This window comes from Ambystoma mexicanum, chromosome 2p, assembly GCF_040938575.1.
Source record: "Ambystoma mexicanum isolate Mex_15411 chromosome 2p, UKY_AmexF1_1, whole genome shotgun sequence".
Classification (NCBI taxonomy): Eukaryota; Metazoa; Chordata; class Amphibia; order Caudata; family Ambystomatidae; genus Ambystoma; species Ambystoma mexicanum.
Window position 1 is genome coordinate 771,656,936 of NC_090923.1, and position 19,699 is coordinate 771,676,634.

At 39.4% G+C, this 19,699-nt stretch overlaps 1 protein-coding gene across 2 annotated transcripts in view; it reads right to left on the reverse strand.

The window, feature by feature from the left end:
- The window catches only part of LOC138566776 (cytochrome P450 2C19-like), a 726,413-nt gene that overhangs the window by 376,180 nt on the left and 330,534 nt on the right, over window positions 1-19,699 (reverse strand). The gene's annotated exons all lie outside the window — the stretch shown is intronic.

The window sequence follows — 19,699 nt, forward strand, 5'->3', positions numbered from 1 at the left end:
AAAGGGCTCTCCTCCTATTAGATTGTTATGGGGAGACAAGCCAATGTATGGAATGCACCGAGGCCCAAGAAGTTGAAAGAAATTGAGTACCAGCTTTTGTTTGGCTATTGTGATCAGTTGACTCAAAACTTGTGTTTGATTCACCAACAGGTACGAGCAGCCCTCCCTGTAAAATACGAGGGTCCAGGTCATCAACTCTGACCTGGTCAGTGGGTCCTGGTGAATAATTTTGAGAGGGGCACCTGCCTTGCACCTCGTTGGAAAGGATCACACCAGATCCTTTTGGCTATGCAAACCGCAGTATGGGTGACCGGAAAGAAACACTGGATCCACGCGAGACATGTGAAAAGGATACCTTTTTCTCTGCACTATGACAAAGGGGAGGAGAAGGGAATTCATGATCCTGACGCTCATAACTAGCCTGCTTTGATCGACACCAAGGGTGTCATGAAAGTTCTTCCTGAGACCTTGGTCCCTGGGGAGATTGTTGCTTCTTCATCGAAAGTTCTTCCTGAGCCTGTGGGGTCTGGGGAGATTGCTGCTTCTTCATTTTCTTCTTCAACGTAGATCGATTTTGTTTCTGCTTCTTCATCTTCTTCAGGAATCAATGACGCTTTGTTCACCGATCATTCAGTACCTGGAGTTGTAAGGTACAATCTGCGATCACCGAACAGGATTTAGATTTAGAGTTTGCTGACATTACATCAATGTAAATAGAAGAGGAAAGTACAGCTAGGATTCTGTGCAGGGACTGTCAAAGTTATCATCAATCTAGATAGGCCAGGTGGTCAAGTGCCACCCACAGGGGTAATTCATGGATTATTTGCACTGAAAGAAATGGGATTTGTGTGCCATTCTTCCCACAAATCCCTGTTTAACAAATGGAGATTTACGGGTAGAATGGCACACAAATCCCTTTTTTTCAGCGCAAATAATCCATGAATTACCCCCATAGATGTACTAAAATATCTTAACAGTGAGGCTTTTTAACAAACGCTGAGAAACTATGCCTATTTTATTGGCCACTCGTACTAAAAAAGATCTTGATCATTTTATTGATAATGAGTCCGCCCATCAAAGGTCATGGTCCTCGAGGACCAAATGGATACTGATCACAATAACAGTTTGTATTATAATTGCATTGACATTCAGGTTTTGGTATCTAGAAAGCACACAACCGCTTGATGTGCATTTGCACACTCTTCATCCTCGAGACCTCCAACATATAAGGGGTTATCATAACAACACTCTCCTGATGATCATGAACGCAACTCATGCCATTCTGAATAAGACCAATTGTTGGATATGTTCACATCTGCCACAACATGGGGAAAAGCGATTGGGCTGGTATGTACATCTACTCCCTCTAATTACTGCATGTTATGCTTCGCTTAGGGCATTATTCTTTGGCCGATGGAACAACAGTGTCACTGGGAATTTTGATGGGACTAATCTCAACGAGTTTGAAGAATGAGTTTTAGCACCTTTAGGATGTTCTCAGTTTGCGAATAGGAGCAAGCTATATGTTGCTTCTATTAGGCCTTCTCATAGACTTTCCAGACCTTTCCAATCAATGTTTACCTTTAAAATGTCTCCCATAGGTAATAGGGATGCCAAGCCTCCTTCCTATACTGTTAACCATAGTCCAAACTCTGTTCCATTTTGCATACAACGAGAAGGTTCCCAACCTATGTGTAATTGAGGGATGTACAAACATAGCTGTGCTAACTAGTGAAGATAGATTTCTATATGTAGGAGATCCCGTTTACTTTGTTTGCGGTAATGAGGCATACACTTGGTTGCCAAAAGATTGGGAGGGTACTTGTTATTTAGGTATACTATTACCAGGCGTATATGTTGCCACCACTGCTGAAGTTTCTAGAACTCATCCCATGCAGGATGAGGATGGTGACACTCCCTCACAGATTCTGGGTGATATTTCTAAATCCTTTTTGCCATTTTGGGGACAGATAATAAACTGCCAAGATATTAGAAAATTGGTGAGGGTATAAGAGAAAACCATCAATGAAACCACTGACATCCTATACAACATAACACTAGAGAAAAAGGCTATTAGATTAGTGGCTCTTCAAAATAGGATGGTGTTAGACATCATTCTAGCTGAGCATGTTGGGGTGTGCAAAATGGTGGGTTCTGCATGTTGTATTTTTGCACCCGATTCCTCCGCCACCGTATTTATGGCAATTAATAAATTGCACACCTTAAATACTGAAGTACACATTCCAGAGGGAAACTGGGATATTGGCACATGGGTCTGGGATTTGTTACGATCTTGGGGCTGGAAAATCTTTGCAGTTCTCATTTCTAATGGTGATCCTTGGCATTGCAATGTTTTGCTGCTGTTGCATATAGTGTCTCCCTGTCATTTATTTAATGATAGGAGGAAGTTGTGCAGTTGGTAAACTAGAACCTAAGACACATATGCCCGTAAATATTACTAATGCCATGGTAATGCAGGACATCACTATAAAGGAGTTAATGGCGATCAATGTTTTTGAAGATAGCGATTCAGGATGTTCTGATGATGATACATGGTTTTCGGATGATTCTAATGTTTGAGTAATGCTCTTGGCTTAGGCCAAAAGGAGCGTTTGTAAAAGTATATTTTGCATGAATACCACCTGATAGTTAACATTGGCCTAAGCACATTCGCAGCGCACTGTAAATCGTATTAGAATGAACCTGAAATAGGCTGACTACGCCACCATTTTAAGTTATCCGCCATTTCGATTAACTCCTGCTTTCTGTCCCATGTTAGAAATTGTGTTTTCGGCTGCAGCAGGGCAGAGTTTACTTTGTACTGTGTCAGCGTAGATAAACATGCTGAAGTAGCTAAGGTGGATTCTTTTCCTGCACTAAGGAAAACTTGGAGCTAAACAAGAGCTGAAATAATTAGTATTTAGATGCCATCTGTACCAACAGTGTCTTCCCCGTTGAAATAGCAAAATAGAAACATGAATAGCTGAACATGTGCTTTTGAAGAAAACTTTGTTTTCACTGTTTTCAACAGACAACAACAAACTATTCAAAAAATGTTTAAACATGTATTAATTTTGTGGAAAGGCCATGTACCCAAGGTAAATATGTTACATGAAGGGGGGCTAGATGATGTGTCTGGGATTGTGAGTAAACTGTATAAATACTTGTGCTTTTGAAATGTCCAGCACTCTCTCATCTCACAGTGTCTGATTGCACACATTGCAGTGTGTTGAGAGCCAGACAGCTGTTCTGTTAAAATAAAGTGTGCTTGTACTTTAGTACTCGTGACTGGCGTATTTCTATTATATGGTATTAAGCTTCGATATTCTTTTAATGTTTCACCTGAGTATAGTGGGGAAACAAATGCCCCTATCGGCTGAAAATGTGCATAGACTGGTCGGCTTGGTGTTTTATTATCTGATTGAGGAATGCCCACATCTCATTGGGAAACAAACTGATGTCCGCACCTTCTTGAGAGATCTGAGGAAGAATACAAATACTGAGAGACATAATAACGCAGGTGAACCTTTACTCTGAGAGAACATTGAGAACTGAATGAGACGTTTGAGGAAAAAAATCCAAAAGTCTAGTGGTTAAAGCACTTTTTTCATGCTGGAGGAGAATCCTCATGTCATCTGGTGAAAGGACAATTTGTTATCTTCATTGGGAACTTTTGTTTATCGTCAGTGGCAGCCAGCTGGTCGAGGAACTTGTGGAGCTGACTCAGCAGCTTCCAGAGTATTGCATGATGTTACCTAATTAAAAATCAGTTTTTCCTTCCTTAAAATAAAGTACGAATGGGCAGCATCAATAGCAATAACATCATGTCAGACAATGAGTGATGTCCACGATGTGCAAGAAGCTATTGGTGTAAAAAGTGGGCTTACTTGTATGGGATTTACACTTGCATTTTGTTCATAGTGATACTGCTCTAACTTACAGTACACACAGCTTACTATTTAGATCCAAATAGAGTAGAGATTCCTGTGTATCCTCCAATGCAGAAGGAGGGTACTGGTGTGGCAACTTCTAAGCAACCGAGACCCTATGTAATCATCCCTATTCCAGTAGGCAGTATAACATTGCCTGGTCCTATGACAAATGTCACCAGACATCTTTCTTTTAAAAAAAAGAAAAAGTGTTGTAGAGATTGTCCTTGAGCACCAAAAACAGGTTGTAAAGGAAATACAAAGAAGGAGATTGTATAAGAGCAAACCTACACAGGTAGCACATGTAAACACACCCAGCAAACAGACAAATGTTTCTATGACTGGTCCAGTGAGGAGGAATTATGCTGACACACTTCATGAGATGATTGTAGACACTGATGAGAAAATAATGAGACCTAAGAGAAATAGTAGGGAGGATTATCATGAGTTGAATGATTACCTGGACAGTACACCACACTAGGGGAATAACATATGGTATCAGCATATGAATGAAGTGGGAAGGAGGACCTCAACCAGGGGAAGGCTTTGTATGTGCACTCCTGCATTATAGCATGGGGAAGTTCAAGATCTTCATAGCTATTGAAATAGCTGCCTGACTGCACACTGCATATCACACCTAGCATTCTGTCACACAAGAGGCCAGTTCATGGGTCACACAGCCTATCTCAAATGGGCAACTGAATGGACAGGAAAAGATAAAGATGATTATGTCCAAGACGCGAAGAAAAGAAATAGGGCGCATACTAAGAATCACGTGATCAGATACGAACAGCCTGGAGTGAAAGGAGCTGGAATCAGATGGGAAGCAAACAGAAGACTGGAGGGTCCAGGAAAATCTGCAGAAGACATTCGTAGATGGAAAAACAGAGGCCAGATGCAAATTTGGGGATCAGTGTTATCACCAGATGGTTGGGAAGAAAGTGTGGTGATCTGCAGAGACTGGGTAATAATGGGTCCCTACCAGACAACTATTGAGAATGCACAACTTCCTATGTAAATCTTTATGGCTGGTTGAACCTGCTAAGCTACTGACCTGGGTCAAAGATAGATGAGGACCCTTGCAGATAGTACCTTTGGAGAGTGCAAAGTTGTGCTTCAGAAACAATGGCACAAGCCAATTTGGAGAGAATCAGAACTGTGGTCGAATCTTTGAGGCACAAGGAATGAACATCGGGACAGCAGTGATTATGGATCCCTATTGGGCTTGTGGATCCAGAACATATATGAAGCTACCCAAAGATTAGGGAGGACGATGCTCACTAGTGAATGTCCATGTTCCAGTGTTGGTGATTCCTAAAAGTGACATAAGTCTTGACAGTTTCCTGAAAGCAGATGCTCATCTGAGGAAGAAGATATCTGTGGAGTTGATAAGTAGAATGAAGAGAGAGAACTATTTCTCAGCCAAGTCAGTAGAAGCTTTTAACTCCATCCCTTATGAACACAGACTGTTTAGCCAGACTTCGTCAATATTCACGATGATCTTCATGCTGAGAATCCAGGTTGGAGAAAATACCAAATGGCTGCAGATTACCAGATGGGAATTGCTGCAGACAATCAACACTACCATAAAGGTATTCAACACTACCAGAGAAGAGATGAGGGCCATACGACTGATGTCTCTTCAGAATAGATACCTCCTGGGCATGATTACAGCCATGGATGGAGGTGCTTGTGCAAAAATCAGAAATCATTTTGCATGTTCATACCTTCTCATGATGATGAGAATGGCACCTTGACAGAGGCCATAGAGATGCTGATGAAGCTCCTCATCCAGGTGATAGATGAAGTGGAAGACGTTGCTGATGATAGCTGGTTTGGATCGCTCTTTTCTTGGGTTCCACAGTGGATGGCAGATATGTTCAATTTCCTTGGAGCCCTGATCATGTTGGTGTTGCTTGGATTTTGTGTGATCAGGATAATACTCTCACAATGCAAGAAGACAGCAAAGAAAGCCATAGGGATGAAAATCACGATCAGTGTTGAATCAGGATGGAATGCCAGGGACTTGACAGATGAAGAAATCAGAGACGTTGTGAAGGCAAACATCCATGCACCAGAGGGAACAAAGTTGCTGTATCCAAAGAAACATAAGATGTATGTGGTAAAGCGGTTCTATTGCAGCCCAAGTGGACAGTGCATGCTCATGATTTGGAATAAGGATGAGAATGCAGATGGATGCCTGAAGGGAGTCATAAAGAAATGGATCCCAAAGAAGCATTTCTTAAGACAAGGATGTCTAAATATGAAGGATGATGGGAGAGTGGTTGATGAATCACCCAGAGGGGGCAGTGTAGAGAAGGAGCCAAGCACCCCCACCTCACCCATATTGCCTATATGTCGGGAACCAGATTGTGAGACATGAGCAAAACCATTGAAAATACAGATACCAAGGAGAATCCTGGAAGCATGGTTCCCATTGAGAAAACCAAACCTGCATCCGAGACAGTATGATGGCCATTTGAAGAAATCCCAGAAGAAATAGGACAGACGAATGAAAGAGAATGATGGTGACATCACATGAAGTAAGGCTGACATATATAGATGAGATCGAGAGACAAGAGAATGCAGATATTCTATAAGGCATCAAGAATGTATCAAAGATAAGTGGCATCTTGGGATCAAGATGAAGAAACTCATGCTACAGAACTGATGAAGATATCAAGTCATTTTACACGTGTAAATATGCAAAGAACCACAATCAGACAAAGTATTCTTGAGGCTAGCTTTTAAGTGAATAGATTGTGGCATGCACCAACATATTACATGGCCTGCGGTAGCGGCCATGTAGTTGTGGTTAGGTTGCTAAACCCATAGGAAGAACACTTTTTGAGCGGCTTATAACTTTGCTCGCCCTGGACGAATCCTCACCACATTTTGCAAGAAAAGTATATGTCCCACTCTGAACTATTTTGCAAATTTTGTAGAGGTTTGGTCCTGGGGGGGAAAAGTTATATGGGGGGTTTCCAAAATGTATTTTCTTCCCATAGACATAAAGGGAAAACAACATTGTGCATGCCTATAGCTCAAACTGCTGGAAGATTTCCACCAAATTTGCAGTAGGAGCAGTCACCTAGTCCCAAAAGCATGCTTTTGTTAATTTGGTGTAAATCCATCCAGAAGTTTTTTCTTAAATGACCAATATGTAAGGCAAAAAAATGTGTGATATCTATGTCCGCTCCGCGGACACACTTCCCTGTTCGCTCTGCGGACAGGACACCGATTGGCTAATCAGCTTGCGTCATGTCTGCGGACATGCAATGTGTCCGGCGTTGGGCTGGAGTGAGGCGTGAGGTGCATCACATTGTTTCGATGCACCCGCCATCTTGGATCACAGCAAGGTGGCGAACAGAGGCAAAATGCAATTTCGGGGAGTGTGTTGGTGTGCAGGAGTGCTTGGGCAGTGTTTGGGGAGTAAGAGATGGGTCAAATACTGTATTTGTTTAGGTGACAGGTGTCTCTGATGTGTTTGCCATGTCCGCGGTCTTTGCGGCTGTCCGCGGACATAGTAAATGCACTACCAGCTATTTTACTTTAGTATGATGTTGGTTTTGGTTTGTTAGTAGAGCATTGATTGTAATTAATATCCCCTATAAGCAACCCACATACCACAGTCAAAATGTTTGGTAGCATAGGTGTGTTATGCTGCGGTGGTTGTGGTCAGGGCCTAGAGTCTTGGGTGCTTACACCCAAGACTCTAGGCCCTGATCACAACCACCGCAGCATAACACACCCATAGAATCAAACACCCATCAAATATCCACAACCCACAAGTTTGTGTACTGTTTCATTTGTAGAGTTTGTATGTGAAGTTTTGGCTAGGCTATGCAGTTAAGATTGTAGAGTTTGTAACAAGGACTGCATCATAAGATACCCTTGGAAGTAAGCATGTTGGATTGTGGTGTATGGTTAGATGTTTGCTTGAATGGGTGTGTTATGCAGCAGTGTTTGTGACTCCATTTATTTTATACTTACTGGTTGAGTTTTTTGTGGTTGTATTCAGTTTTTTCAGGACATGGGTATCTGGACCAGACACACTTTTTCGATCTCTGTGATAAAAGAAAAGATCATATGTTAGAGTAGGTAGTTCATAATGAGTTATTGCATTGCATAATAGACATTTCTGTATTTATTTACCCTCATATTTAGTAATTTAGAAGTACTACAGTTCAAACCAGTGTACTCCGCAATTTGCTCAGTTTCCGTGTTTGTTTTCTAAATCATTGGGTCTGTGGGGAAAAAAAATCCATGCTGGATAAAAAAATAAAAAAGAACTTCTATGTTGTGGTACAATATATTTGTTTCATTGTTTTACTGTTTATTTCTTGTTTCTTGCTCATCGTCTATCTGTTGGCTTGTTGCAGATCTTTGGAGCAATTAGATACCTGTTGGCATAGTCTAATTGTTTATTTCTACTTTTATGCTATTCATGTATCTTTTGGGTTGTTGCAGATTTATTGGGGCAGTTAGATACCTGTTAGCATATTCTAACTGTATATTTCTTCTTTGATTTTAGTGGCATTTATTTATCTGTGTGCTTGTTGAAGAATCTTGAGGCAGTTAGATACATGTTGGCGTATTTTAACTGTGCACAGTTATGAAGTTGAGGTTTTGCTTATGTTCATACACAGATTATGCATTAAATTTTGGTTTTAAGAATATTAAGTAAGCGTTTACAAGATTTGCTGTTAATCTCTGCTTTAGAGTAATTGTACTATCATTACATTCGAACAATCCACAATTCTTTTTTATAGATGCAGTGTAGTGACCTGCATTGTTGTGCAGGTTTTCTTACCAAGTGATACTTGGCCATTTGTGAATCCAGTCAGCTTACAATTGTTTTTGGTACCATCTGCATTGTGACGTAAAATAATTACTATTACTTATTTACTATGTGTCTGTATTTGTAAGGTGGAGTGATTATCTAACTTGCAGGTAGTACATAATCTGAATGGTTTGCATTTTGTACAAGTTGCAGAATGGAATGGATTCACAGTTAGATATGGAGACATACACAAAGAGAGGGCATGTATGTTTCCGAATGTATCAAATTTGGAAGATTTCATTTATAGGTATGTTTTTGTTTTCCAGTACTTGTAGTAAGTACATTAGAAATTCTTTTGGATCTTCTTGTGAGTTTATAGTGAATTTGACCATTCCAGCACAGTAGCCCAATTCTTGTCTTATTCCATGAACACTGTAATTGTTGTCAGGATTGTTGTTTGCATTTTTGTGAAGGGCTAACATTTGCAAACACAATTGGTCTGTACTGTGTAAGTAAATGTTGTCAAAAGTAGGTGGCAATTGGAATAGAATATTTATTGCTAGGTTTACGTAGCAATTTACACAAATTGTATTTGAAAATTTGAATGGACCTGACAGTTCTGTGTCAAAGTGATTTGTTTGGATGTGTGTTGCTTCTTTAAAGAAGTAGTTCAGTTACTTTGACCAGCAGATTCTTCTTTGGTTGTGGTACTTGATGAAGTATTTGTTTCTTTTTTTTTTCTTTGGAGGAATTACAGTGAGATCCTGTATTGTTTCAGTTTGAAGTTGTTTTCTTTTACAATGTTTTTCTTTTTGTTGAAAAGGATAGGTTTTTAGATGGGGGTGTAGAGTGAACGTAGCCTATTGTATTATAGAATGCAAGGAATATCTGCATTTACTTTACTTGCATCAAAGTTGATTAGAAATAGCCCGTCAAGTGTACGTAAGTGTGATAGTGCTGCATAGCTCATGCCTTCTTTAAAGACTGTGCTACCAATATCTATTAATGCTTTATCTAGGGTAAGACCTTGTGATTTGTGAATGGTAACTGCGTATGCTAAAGTTAGTGAAAATTGTTCTCTGCGTAGATACATGTCTTTGAAAAGAAGGAAGCAGGCTGTCGAGGGTTCCATCCTTTTAAATTCTGATAGTTTGTCAAACAGAATATTGTACCAAGTGCTCCATTAACTAGTCGTTGCTCCACGTCAAGGTTACGTTTAAGCATTACTCTACAGTTTAAAGATAATTGTAATATTTTCTCCAATCCATCTGTGTTGGAAATAGAGTTTTCTAAGGTATTTAGTCTTGTTGTGGCGTGTTGACATAAGGGTAGTGTCATACCATGTACGTCCAATTTATCTGTGGAGCAAATTTCAATTATTGGTTGCATTTCTTTTTTTTATCATTGTTTCATTGAATTTTGAACAGCCTGCAAGAGTTGGCATCAAGGACATACAATTGACATTTTTGTGTGCTAACTGCTCCATGACATCAGTAGCACATGAGTTATGGCCATAGAGTGCACGGATGTGCCTGGTTTTTAATATTGATTGTGCTTCTTGAGATAGTACACCGTCTCTAACACTTTTTAAAATGTTGGTATATGTGAGGTCTGCAGACTGGCACATGTTTTTTGTTAATTCTCTGTATTGGAATGTTGGCCAGGTTGACATTTCCTATGCTGCTAAGCGTTTTATGGCACAGTTTTGCCCTACGGTTTTAAAAATAGGTTAATCTTTCATTTGTGTCAATTGTAGATCTCCAAAAACAATAATGTGTTTTCCTACAAAGAGCTCTTTGTAGTCTGTTTTGAGGACCTCTTGTAATCTGAGGTGAATGAAAGCCAACATAAGGTTGGAGACCAGGCTCACCTCATCTATTAGCAGCATTTTCATTTGTTTGAAAACTCTGCGTAGTTCCATTACAGCTTCTGTGGAAAGTTTGTAATAGTGTAATTTGTTTTGGTGTTCTACTGGAAGGAGTTGCAATCGGTGTAAAGTGACACTGCCTATGATGTAGGCAGCTAAACCTGTGGGGGCAGTTACAACAGCCGACAGTTTGTTGTTTGTCAATTGTTGGAGGAACTTGCTGATGATTTTGATTAAGAATGTTTTGCCTGAACCAGCTTCACCACTCACATATAGCAGTATAGATCTGTAGTCTTGTCAGGTACAGTTTTTATTTTCATGTTGCACACCATGTTCAATTTGTTTTGTTATTTCTTGGAAAATGCTACGCTGCTCATTATTCAGTTGTGATTTCAGTACAACAAAGTCTTCTGTAGATTTTTCTTACTGACACATGGTGTTTTCTACTTCTCTCATGGCTAATTCTGCATCATTTGCTATTAGTGGATGCCCAAGTTGTTCTTGGCTTCCTGTTACAGAAGGTTGACTACTGTTGGGAGTGTCCACTTGTAGTTGGGCCTGGAGTTCTTCTTCATGTTGCTGTTTATTGTGAAACATTGTTGGTGCTGTGTAAAGTTTGCGTCTGTTATAGTACTTTCATTTGTTTGAAAGCGTATTCATAGGAGTCATATGTATCCAGTGACTCTTCTTCTTTTCTCCATGGTTTAAAAAGTTGTAGCAGGGACATGTAATACAGTTCTTTATGTTGAGGAGTTTTTAATGTAACTTAATATGATTAATTAAGCTGCATTTGGTAAGTTTCACTAAACTGCCTTCACAATTTACAACTCTGTATCTACCTTTCTTTTCATCTGGTTTAATATTATTTTTGTATGTGAAGTTTTGGCTACGTGATAGAGACTCATGGTTTCCAAAGTGGTACTCCTGTTTGGGTAGTATGTGTCTAGTAAATTGTTTTCTAAAATGCCTTGGCTGTTGGGATCATATTTGGCTATTGTTTTTATGTCCTCATATGATTCGAGAACTCATTTTCTAGATTTAGCAGGCCCAAGACTTAGCCATATCATATTGTCAGATTTTGAATGCAAGGCAGTACCGGTTAAATGGTCTGCAGCTTCATAGCACCCACATTCTCTATGAGAGTGTATTTTTATGCCTAATTGCACAATTTCTGTGATCGTGTTTTGTCAGATGATATGTCATCCTAGAGGACCTGACACTCTGTTTTCTCTGCTTTGGTTGAGTAGGCTGTGACCTATTGTGCAACTGGAGTGGAATTGTCTGCAATGTACTGCACATCTATGTTTATATTCGATTGGAGGGCAATGATTGCATTGTAATCATTGATGTATTTTGATTCTTCTGTTCTTTTTTATGTAATATGTGTTCTTAGGTGATTTACCGTTTACACTATGTCTGACTGAAGACATGAAGTTGTTTACTTGTCCTGTTGCTGAAACTGGTCTAGGGAAACCAAAGCAGCATTTCATGTAGTATATCCCTTTTTTTAAATATTTGCGACAACAATATTTCCCACATTTATGTCTTTAAAATTGTAAAATGTGTGCATGAAGGTCACTATGTGTTGTTTGTGAAGGTATTTCACAAGTGACATATTTTTGAATGAACTGCAAAACAGTGGCATCACAGTCCTGACCAAATTTAGGAGCATCTTTAATCCATAATAGCACGTGGATGTGTGGTGCTCCTCTGTCTTGGTATTCTTTTCTCCAAAAGAAGTATTGAACTTCTCAGACCGGATGAACAGTCTTATTACAAATAAAGTATAGCATAGCTATGAAGCGATGAATGAAATATCTTGTGCTGGTGTTTTTATATCTATGTTTGTTTTGTTTTTGTTTGCTATGCATAGGGAATCGTGTAACGCTTCCCATGCATACTCTGCACAACTTAATGTAACAAACTAAGTGGGTGGGCTAAGGTTTCTTATCATACAGCTTACATCTCTGTGACGTCAGAACTAGTATTCTTTTGTACCACACATGTTTGCTAAAAGATTTGTAATACTTGACTGTAAAATCTCATCTTTTTCTTGCAATTTTTATAATAATAGCATAGCTGACATATTTTGAAAATGGGTACATGATTTTAATGTGTGTGGAACTCCGTAGCATAGAACTGCTAGTTCACTTTCAAAAAGAAGGTGGAATATGTATTCCGCATTTTGTCTGAATCTGGGGTCATCAGAATACCTTCGTAAAGAGCCATATTCTGATGCTGTTATCGGTGTGGGTCTATCATCGTACCTTCCTTCTTTTCCAGTAGGAAAGAGTAGAGGAAAGGCCCATGCTTCTATACTTTTTTCCCATATGCTGATTGGAGATCCTTTGGCTTGTCGCATTTGGTACGTTTCCAGTGCATCATCTATAGTTGTCTTTAGAGTGTAAAGGATGAATTGTATAATGGTTTAAAATACTGGATTCTGTATCAGGATTTAAAAGTTGAAATTGACCAGTTTCTGGTGACTCTTGAATTATTTCAATGGTTTCTAGCAGTTTTTTTAAACATATTAATTTCTTTGTAGTATTTAGTGTTGTTTTTAGATATTGCAGGGCTTGTCTAATGATGAGTTGTTGCCATATTTTTTTGTCTTTTGTAGGCACGTCATTTACTAAGACAATTGAAGATTGATCTATTGGCTGTTTCACTCCTAGAGTGTGTACATTTTCTTTGAGATCTAATGGTAAATAAACTACTTTGCCACAAATGCCTTTCTCTAATTCAGAGGGAGGTCATTTAGCTGTTTTTGGTTGAAGGCATATTATTGCTTGAAATGGGTTCACTGTTTGAATTATGATTCTCTCATATAAATTTAGTTGTTGCAGTTGTTGTCAAGTTTTGCAGTGCAGTAATTGCAAAGTATGAAGGGGTCAGTAATGTCGTATTTGTTTTCTGCTATAAGATAGAGAGCTAATTGGAACCATTTCGAGTTTTCATTGTCTTCTATTTTGTACGTTATGTCTACAGTCTTTGTGCTACTTTTATAAAAAGTCCTGCGGAAACACACACACACACATGGTTGGTTCTTCAACAGAGGTACTTTTAAACTTTAGTATTTCTTTATGTATGTGTTTAATAGAGGTTGCTATTTTTACAGTAGTTGTAATTTGTTGTAAAGCTATTGCATTTTGTAAGTGTCTTTCACTTCCAAAATATTTTCTCTGGATATGCTCTATTTCTTTGAGTAGTTGTTTGGCTGTACCATGTAGAAGATTTTTATTTAAATTGGCTAGTGCTTAAGTAGGACTTTTAGCATAGTACAGTTTATGGACAGATTTCTTATATTTGAATGATGTGTTGATATCATGATGGAAGGTGCTTTTGCAAATAATTCCTGAAATGCAGGCTAATGAATGTCCTTGTAGTCCTGTGTATTTTAGGACTGGACAGGCATCCATATTTTGTAGTAGTTTCATTTTGAATTTGTCTTTGCTTTTTACATACTGATTGAGGAACTGGTGTAAAGATTTGAAAGCATTTTTGGCAATGTCACACATTGATGTGCACGGCCATTTGTAGGCTGGACATTTTGGTTCAATAGAATGGAGAGGTGATACTGAGTTTTCTGGGGACATTTTTGTGAGCAGAGTTTCTAGTTCCATAATGGTGTTATTAAGTTTTTCATACCCTCGTCCACTGCTATGTATGGCAATTGGGTGTGTTTGCTTTTGTTTATATGCTTCTTCATTAAAATATGGTTCTGTGCTCGTGGTGTGACTCCATTCACCTCCACAGATTTTAAAGAAGCTATTTTTGTTGATATTCCATTTACTGAGAAGTCTTTTTTGTAGTTTAAAGTTAGTTTTGTTAGTGGTTTCATTCTGTTTAAAACTAAAATAAATAACTTCCTTTTGAGAAGGATTGCACTGTCTATGAGAGCTTATAGGATTCATTTTCTACGGTAGGTTTTAATGGTTGTGCATGATTTGTCTCCTGTTTTTATAAGGGTCTGAAGGACTCTGTGGCGGAACATTTTTTATAAAATATTTTTTTTTGTTATGCTTACTTGCCACTACATCAAGATTCATTCATAGGTGCAGAGTTAGCAGTAGTGGTAGCTGAAGTCGTGTTAATCACTTTATTTTTCGTTTTACATTTTGATAGAAGAGGGAAAGTTTCTGTACTGGAAGCTTGTTTTGTTTCGCTTAATGACTGTATTAGCTGTTTTGTTTGAACTTTTTGTACAAAATCTGCTACGGATTGATGCTTATTTTGGACACTTTTATTTTGATTTGATCTGCTTCTGCATTGCTTTCTATAGGGTTGCATTTTGGTAGGCATTCTTTGGGGTCTGTTGGAGAAAAAAAAGAAAGTGTGGGTTGGGCTGTTGTGCAGTGTATGCATGCTTTGTGTATGAGTGTTGAGTATGATGGTGAGGATTATTGTGGAGGCGTGTGATTGAGCAATGGGCAGCTACATCAAGTTGGGAATTCTTGTATTTGTGTGTTACTATACTGGGCTTCAGATGACAATATAAAGTATGCAACTGGTAAGGGGAAGCACTAATAAGGGTAATTCACTTGTTTGTTCTACAATACTAAAATGCTAGTTTGTTTGAGTAACAGTTTAACATTATGTTATTATTGTACTTACTTTTTGTATGGATAGAGTAGGTTTCTTTTAAGTCCTTGTTCATTCTTCAGACACTGCTGCTTTTCAGGAGAGTGGTCTTCACTGCAATTGTAAAAGAAAGAAGTTAGTGAGCATGTGTGTTTATAGCACTTTCGTTATACTTTTGTTGTGTTTCAGAAAGCTTTCAGAAAGCAGTATATTTGGATTTTGGAAGATTCGTGGATAAATTGGTTGGAGGTGCATGTGGATCGCTGTGGAGTGGCTGCACATTTTAGATTCTCTCATGTGGAACTGCACTGGCATGTAGTGCGTGGAATGACGTGAGTGGATTTTTTACCTCTCTGTGTTTCTTTGGTGACACAGCATCATCCAGACATTATTATTATTCATTGTAGAGGGAACAGTTTAGGACATGTGCTTGGAATCTCTTTGCAATTTGCAATGAAAGAAGGACTTGGGAAAGTCATGTACATGTATCCAAACTCCAGAGTCATTTTTTCCTGTATTGCGCAGAGACAAGTTGCGTTCTTTTCCATTTTGTCCACAAATGGAGAAAGCAAGGCTCAATGTTAAAAAAGCTGATTGTGCCTTTTTGAGAGATGTTGGTGTATCTTCTTTTCAGAATGAAAATATTATGTTTTGTAGAACACACATTTTTCGCAGAGATGGAGTACATCTTACGTATGCTGGCAATCTGTTTATTTTGCGAAATATACAAAATGCATTGCAACCTTTTTTGGAATTAGCGCAATCCATTTTGCAGTAGGTTTTAACCATTTGAAGTTTTTGAAAAACCAAAAAACACCACCCAAAGAATCTTTTCCGAGCCACCACTTCCTCCGAGAGAAAAGTGCAATGGTTCTGATGGGGCAGTCCCTCAAAAAAATGAAAATGTCTAAGGAATTCTAAAAAATGCACAGGGCCCTGGACTATTTATTTGTCACTTCTATTTTTAAACTGTGAAAGGCGGCTCTGAAAAGAGCTTTTTTTTGTTGTTTTATTTTTTAGTTTTTTTTTAAACACGACCCACAAGGAAAGGATTGGAAAGGAGGGTAAGGAAGGGAAGCCAACCACAGGGATAAGAAAGGGCAGGTGGAGATAGGAAGGACTTATTGATGTAGTTCACAGACCTGCTCATGTTCCTTGACCACAGCCTCGAAAGCACTCCAAAGGTTCTCTCCCTGCAGAGTACTGCGTCGCAGTACATGCACAATATTGTGACCTTTGAAAGGTAAGGGTCAACAGCATCACAGATGGCCTGTGAGGCAGCTGAGGGATGTGCAGTCCCACAGGAGTGTCTTTTGTGGTGACAGGAGCGGAAACGGAGAATGCTGCAGAGGAACTCAACCTACTACATTTATCGCAAGCTATAACCTTACGAATAGCCCCATTGTGGAACGACTTTAGGTGTTGCTTCATTGATGTAGTACCATCGCTATACGAACCAGGCTTGCGATGACTCAGCACCATGTGGCACTGAGTGCAGATCACCTTGCTCGCATCAGCTTTTGCCTTTCCATCAATGGTGGTAAATAACGGCCACACTCAAGACTCATGATAAGTGCTAGCAGTAGGGACTTCCACTATCTCATCCTCTTCATCCTCTTCATCACTCTCCTCTGCATCCTCACGCCTGTTCCCCTCTGCAGGCCCTTGGGGACATGGTGGTAATGGATGGGGTGGGGGTGCTGATGCTGAGGTAGTAGCAGCAGAAGCAATTTGGGATGCCATCTGGAAGGTTAATAGCCAGGAAGCAGGAACCAGGAACCAAGAACAGCAACCTGCTCAATTGTCCTGTTGTAAATCTTGGAAATCCAAAAGCAGAATGAGGATCAGCTCTGGGGTGTGGCCTTTTATAGGAGTGCAGGTGCGTGCTTCGCGGACACCCGTGCTGGTCATATACATATAGAATACCAAGAAAGGGCTCAAAAAGTTCCAAACAGTATGTAGATTGGCAGGGACATTGTCTGGGACTTGTGCAATGATGAACATTTACTCTAAAATATCTTGGATTGTTCATAAAGCACTTTTTAAATGTTCAGGGGCCAGAACAGTGTCCGCAAATAAGGATATAGACTCAGCGTGGGGCAGTTGTGTGCATGGACGCGGGTGTTCTACGGACAGAGTTCGGGTCTCCGAACTAATTAAAAGTGTGACACATGTGCGGCGGACAGTTGCGGACAGACGCGATGTTCGTAGGACCCAAGTGTGTGATGCGCATGTGCGCGGGTGTGCTACGAACAGTGTTGAAGTCCCCGAATAAAATAAATGTGCGTCAAACCTTTGTGGACAGGCAGACGGGATATGTGTTCTACGGATATATTCATTCTGGTTGCGGACATTACAAACAGGGGGTTGTTCTTAGGAAACCCCCATTTTGGGTGATTCGGGCAGGCAGACATCTTGTGTGTTCTAAGGACACCTCCATTTTAATTATTCACAGTACGGACAGGTATAGTGTCGTTCGGACACCCCCATTTTGGTTAATTGCAGACATAACAGACACCCGTGCTGTCCGCGGCCACCCTAATTGCCTTTAAAAAAATAAATAAGACACAGATATATACTAAGAACACACTTAAATGTTATTATTGTTTAACAGTATAAACATTATGAAAGAGAGGGGGAAGCGGAAACTGAAACAAATACAGGGGAATTAGGGGTTTGGACATGATGTATGGGAGGGGAGGAAGGGATGGAAGTCTCATTGTTTGTTGCTGGGCAGGTTTTCGGGATAGTTGGCTGGGACATGGAGAGAGGGAACAGGTACATGTGGGACAGTGATATTTAATCTTTTCTTCAATGTGGTCCTCAATAAACTGTTTTAGAAGATTGACATTTTTCATTAACATATCCATTTTTAGTTCCATTCATTTCAGAGGATCTTCTAATGTCTCTCTTGGTATATTATACTTATTGTCTGTATGGTCTGTTACAAAAAAATGTTAACTACACATAAAGTAATGGTTATTAATTGGCTTAATTAGAGAAATGTAGTGTCTACCATTAGTATCACTGTCTTCACTCATTTCGTCCAGCCATTCCAAAGTTCTGGACATTTGTGATTTCATCTTTGATGTCCTGGGTGTTAGTCTTAGCAGTGCACGGTGGTGGTGAGAGTTATGGTTGCTTAGCTTACCATAACTGGCGAATTCAGGGGTTTTTCTTTTTTACTTGGAATTGTAACATCCCTTTAATAACGTTTTTTTACTGAATTGGATAGGTTTTTAGTAGAGCAACTTAACCATAATGACCCTTTAACAAAGTTTTTTTACTGAATATATATATATGGGAGTGAGTAAAGAATGGATGTTTCCAATAAGTATTACAGCAGAGCTGGACTAAAAAAGGAAGGCCTCTTTTTCTGTGTGTCGCAGTTAAAACCAATTGAATTAACAACAGTGAATCTCAGAATGGTGAGACTGAATGAGCAGTATCCACAAAACTAGAACCTGGATTGGAAATCAATACCTCAAATCTTCCCTATCATCGTATCACACTTGGATTCAAGTCCATTTTATTCAACTGTTACTTCTTTTTAGGAGTTAATCCATAGTGTTAAGTTACTATAGTTTGCCTTCAGGGTTCCACACATTCTGGTTTATTTTTTGTGTTGTTTTCCAAATAAACATTAATTTTTTTTATTTGCGTTTTTTTGGAGTAAAACCAATTAAAAATAAGGATGTTGGTTTTACTGTCTCTCGATGAAAGAAGACTTAACAGGAACAGGAACTTAACACTATGGCTTAACTCCTAAAAAGAAGTAATAGTTGAATAACATTGACTCGAGACTGGCTGAGCCTCAAGAAGCCAAGGCTGTATCAGGCTGGGGTGAGCAGACATTGGATACAAATAGTGTGAAAGAACGAAACTCCTGTTCAGGAGGCATGGACAAAAACAAGGAAGACATCAGAGGTCTATTAGAAAATAGTTTATTAAATGCACTAGAGCTCGATTTTGTGGTCTTCAGTCAACTGGAAGGATGAAGTTGGACGAACATGACGTCCACACCTACGCCTGAAGGCAGAGCATGCCTTCACTCCCCTGAATTCTCCAGAGCAAAGAACACTCACAAGGACAAGTTCAAAGTCCTAATTGAGAGCAGACCACCGAGGTGATGATAGATGATATGCTATTTGGTGGGAAATGATGGTTAAGACTAGCTCACCAGCACCTAGAATCCCAGCCTGCGTGCTGCTAACATAGGTGGAGAATTACTAACAGAGGTTAGAGTGCCAACCAATGGTAGGGGGCTGCGTAATTAAGGGCCCTATAGTTTGTGTAACCGATGGGGAATTGTGTATTTAGTGACGTTCATAGTGACCTGTTTGAGGGGCGGGCTTAGTTGCCTCAACTGATGTTAAGAAGCCTATCACTTTCTCAGACTAGTATGGAATGTATACTTAGATGTTCCCTTAGACCCAATCATTTTCTCCAATAGGTTTTTGTAGTTTGCAAGGTAGGATGACGTTAGTAGATACGTAGGTTGACATCATCAATAATGATTTTTTTAATGAAAGAAAGCTT